Source organism: Strigops habroptila, chromosome 12 (assembly GCF_004027225.2).
Source record: "Strigops habroptila isolate Jane chromosome 12, bStrHab1.2.pri, whole genome shotgun sequence".
Classification (NCBI taxonomy): domain Eukaryota; kingdom Metazoa; phylum Chordata; class Aves; order Psittaciformes; family Psittacidae; genus Strigops; species Strigops habroptila.
Window position 1 is genome coordinate 15,086,228 of NC_044288.2, and position 5,228 is coordinate 15,091,455.

The following is a 5,228-nucleotide window of genomic DNA, read 5'->3' on the forward strand; positions in this document are numbered from 1 at the left end:
TGCCTAAGAAAGAAAAACTGAGCAAAGGATTATTTGTACCTTCATCACAGAAGAGCCTGTCCTAACCCTGTGCAAGTTCACCAGTTTAAAACATGTTCTCTATGTTACTGCCAGCATCAGTAAGCCTGGGAATGATTCACGTCAGGCATTCAAATTATGGATAATTCACTACGTCCTCCTAGCAGATGCTCAGAACAAGGCATCTACTTTCCCAGGGCTCCCAAAGAGTTCACAGGAGAATCTTGCTCTGCTTCTACAAGAGCAACTCCATTGGTCACTAGGAGCAGTGTGAGCGGATTCAAAAGTGCAGTTGTAAGACCTAGAGGGAAGCTGGATGCATCTGGCTCATAAAGACCAGGCTAATTCTTCCCTTTTTCTGCAGCTTTCTGTCTTGTTCTTTGGGTCTACTGGAGACATGTTTATTGGGGTGATAATGAACTGCCAAAGCAGCAAGACAGCTGAGTAACCTAAATGGAGTTTCTCACACTCTAAAAAAGCGAAGTAGTAAAATGGGTTGAATTCTGGAAGCTTGGAAGTTGAATGATAATCATCATACTGAACAGCTGGTGAAAGGGAAGAGCTGGCACCCAGGCAGTAAACCTGACCTAAATATTACACATGGTAGAAGCATACAGGTTGGTTTATGAGAGTGAAGATAAAGTTGCAGCTTTCCGGTCTGTTTTTTTATGAAAACAAAAAATATCTATATTTAACTTTATAAATTTCTCTGCCGCTTTCAGGACATAAGCATTGGTATCAGAGCAGGATGTGCGGGTGGGGAGATTTCCACAGTCTGCAGTAAAAGAGGTGTGAACTGCATAATCTGGGTAAATCCCCTAAGAAAAAATCCAATCCCTAAAATAACATTTTTTTTAGAGCAGAAATAGAGCAATTTGCAGGAAGTAACAAGAGAAGAATGTAGGTGATGAAAAGAAAAGAAAGGAGCCCACTGAGACCACAGCTGGTAAGACCAACTTTCTCTATAACCTCAGTTTGCCTGGCACAGAGGAGTATTTAGTGCACAAGCAGCTCAAACCTGAGTCTGAGACATTTAGAATATTTCAGATTTTCCTGCATATGGGTGGAAAAGTGTCAAAGGATACATGGTAGCAGGCTTTATGAAAGCACTTAAGCAGAGAAGATGCAGGATAGCTAAAAAATCATTGGGCTTTGTCTCCTCATTTTAAGGGATAAACGTTAAGATACTTAGGACAGTTATATTCAATTCCTTTCCATTTAATTCCTATTGCACAGTACAGAAGTTCTGTACCATGCAATACATAGTGGTGCCAAAAGCCTTGAACAAAAGAAGTGTGATCATACGTCCAGTGTATCACTGCACTGCCATACAAGGTCAGGTTCCAGAAGTAAGATTCCTGTGTTAAAGGGATATCCCAGCTCACCCAAGGAGCCCTTCTAGGAAGGCTGTGTTGTTTGTGTGTAGAGTACTACAGATTTCTCACATCTTCCAGCTCTGCAGCCAGCTTGATCATAGCCAAGTGGTGTATTTCTACCTAACTATATATTTTTATATTTATAGATATTTAATATATGTATTATCTCCTGCTCCACTGTAGAAGGATCCTGAAGCCCTTGAATGACTGAGGCTTTTGGTTTTATAACCCTTTGTTTAAAAGGGTAATAACCTGTTAGTCACCCGAGTGGATGATGAGCAATAATTTATGCCTACAGCTCATGTCTAGAAAGCAACATTTTATTTTAAAATTGGACAAGAAATCATGATCTTTGAAATTAAATAAAATTCAAATACACATAAGCAGGTTACTCTCTCATAAATGTATAATTAAACATAAAAACAATTCTTCGGCCATATGTTTTTGTATATACATGTCAACCTGGCCATATATTCATTAGACTATTCTGGTTTTGGCTTGCTACACTCAAATATTTTCATGTTTGCTACACATGGGGTTTTGGAATAAAGTGAAAAAGGAACCTGAAGGAGTAGATCCGTGGCAAGAGTGGATACAAAAGTACGCCAGTCCCTACCTTCCTCCCGACTTCAAAAGTGGAGAGTTACCAGTTGATTAAAATACTGCAAAACGTAAATAGTTAGCAGCTCACACTGAAATCAACTCCTGCATTTCTATTAATGGCACCCAAATCTGGCTGTGTTCACTTGTGGCCTTCCTTATGGTCTTAATTGTTTCCCCTGTCTAATACCTCACCTCACCCGTCATCAGGTTGAACTCACCATGGAAATCTCAGAATGGCTGATCTCGCTTGCTAAATCCTGCCAGGTCTAGTGTAACTACCAGATTCTCTACCACTCCAGGCCAAAATCTTTGATTATTTTCTTACAACTACATGTGTCTTTCTATATGTGTTGTACCAGATCTGTACCTTTACTTCCACAGCAGCTGAGCCCATCCAGTTCTCCCATGTGCAGAGCCAAATCTTATTTGCTCCTTGTTTCTCTCTTGCCTTGACCCTCGCAGCATCTTCCCGTCAGACCTCCTACAACACGCCGCATCGTACCATGTTTACGCCAAATAAAGCGCAGTTGCCAAGACCCCTATCTGGACATTTGATCCAATCACTCCCCGCTTCATGTCCCTCCGCTAACTCATCTCTTACCACATGATGAAATCAAGCTGCCAGTCAGTACATTCAAAGAATTTCCTAGCTCTCGCCCCACTACTTACCACCCTTGCTGAATCTCTTCTCCCCCCACATCCTCTCCTCTCCAGCAGCCTTGCTCCCCTCAGAGGTCTACGTGTTGGCTTCTCATCTCTTTGCTGTCCTGCATGCCTTGCTTTTTCTGCAGAGCTGCAATGTCACACCCTTGCATTTCTATTTATATTCAATTTTCTGAGAAGATATGTACCCCTCTGCCAACAGACTGCAAACCCCCTTGGCACAAGCTACAAGGACTTTTCAGAAAGTCCTTTGCACGTTACAGTTTTTGCAAAGAAGAGACTAGAAAGAATAACATAGCCCTAGATACGTGTTCATAGCTAAAAACACAATGACGTTACAAACTGTGGTTATAGATTCGTGTGTACTCACAAATACCAAGCAAAATGCTACTAAGATCAACCGCCTTTTGGGGGGGATTCACTGTTGCTAGCACAGTGAGGTCCATACAGTTTGTCAGGGCACTCACTCTACTCTCCGTGTTTTGGTTTATTATTACAAGAAAGGATCTCTGAGCATAATTTAAATCGGCAGATTCTCAAGTGGGTGGAAAGTGATGTGTATAAAAAAAGTGGTCCTATATTTTAAGGGTGCAAGCACCTAAACAAGGTCTGGAAGTATCCAAATAGCTGCTGTTTACACAGACAGCAATTTTAGAAAACTCACAGCAGATTCTGATTTTTTTATATATATGCATAAGGCAAACTACTTATAGAATAGGGAAATTTGGCCTGAGTATTGATCCTAGTCTACAAATAGGTAAGAAATCCCCCTTGACAGGAGTGACTATTTTTCAGGAGATCACAGACTTATGTCATCTTTCTTGTTCAACCACAAGAGTTCCTTGGAACTCAGTCACTCTGCCAAGAAATGAAACAGCTTTGCTAGACTTGTGCATGACAAACGTTTCAGATTATGCAGCATCTCGTCTTCAGCAAGACCACCACATAGAGATAAAGATATGTATATAGGGATCAACTGCACAACAGCTTCTGTTTGTCCTTGTTTCTGTTCCATGGTACTGCATCACCTTTAGCAAATTCTCTTACAGATCTGTACATCAAGTGCTATCTTTAAATTGTATTTTTATGGCAAATGCAGGTTCTCAATTAGCATTGAACAAAATTGGTAAGCAACGTTTGATGAAACGTGGGACACGATGCCTAAACAACATAACATGACAACAAGGAAGGGATAGGCCGCTTCTTTTTTGGAGAGGGATAACCAATACATTCTATTGAGAAATATGGCTCCCAAGTCTGTCTATGATCTGCCCTATAAAACCCGAGTTTTCATTTAAACAGTTTGCAATTCTGATGTTTGTTCAGATTTTGTTTTCCTCACAAACTAAATTCAAAATAATAAAGTAGCTTCTTTGCAGCCTGCAAACAGTTCTAAAAATACATCAGCAATAGGGAGCTACCTCCTTTTACCTTGATGCTATGTTAAACCAAAGGCAAAAGTCAGCACTGATAAATGATTTACACTGGAACGCTTTTCAGAAATACCAGACTAATGAAAATACTGATGTTGCTGTTTCCCCACATTCCACCAGACTCCATCTCTCCAAACCTCAACAGCATCAGCAATACAATTATACATAACTTATTTAAAAAACCTACACAAAATATTAAAAATGAAAAATCAGAGAAAAATGAATTGCATTTGGTTTAAAATTTAACAATGCTGTTGTACTGACTCCATTAGTACATATTATTTTTTTATATAATTCTATACTTAGCCTGGTGCAGACTGCCCGGAATGGTGCCCTGAAGTCTAAGAAATCCAGTTGTGCTTGGTCTGATGTTTGTGGTCACTTCACTGTTGATTAGACTGGTCTTGATTACATCTGCAGAGGTATGTTGTGCCTGTGCCTCTTGGAGCATCCAACCACAGACTAATTAGGCTGCACCTGAAGCAGTCAGTAATCAGTAAATAGTAACCAGTGATAATTGATTAGTTATCAGTTATTGTAACCATTTGTTTTCGGTTTAAATATCTAACAATTACATATATTTATTGTTCCTTATACAAGTATATCCTGGATATAATTTTCTTTGCTAACATACTAGGAACTTTCATGGTATGTGGAAAAATTCCTCAAAATGAGTTGTATGAAATCTCTGAGACTCACAGTCAACTGTTAAATACTCGAAATGGGAAGGCACCAGTCCTTTGAAAAAGCAATATGGATGCATGACTTCTAGGAGGCCAATAGAGACACTCATCCTGTACATCCATGTTCAGTGCGCGCATTGCTAACCCTATGGGCTAGCAGGAGACAGATGCTTAATCATGCCACACCCCTTTAATTAATCCTTAATCATTGACTCACATCTACTGAATGTCCCTCAAGTGTTATTTTTTCCACAACATTTACCTTAGCGTGTATTTCGACATGTGCTGTTCATTTTATGACTTCAGAAAGGATGTGGTTATGGTTTGACAGAAAGGAAGCTTTGCTGTAGATGGGAGGATAAAGCTCAAAGCACCTACGCTGCCTTTTGAATGCCTTTTTTTTTTCATATTAACTGTCTTCCTTATTCTGTCTCTTTCTTGGACGAGCACTG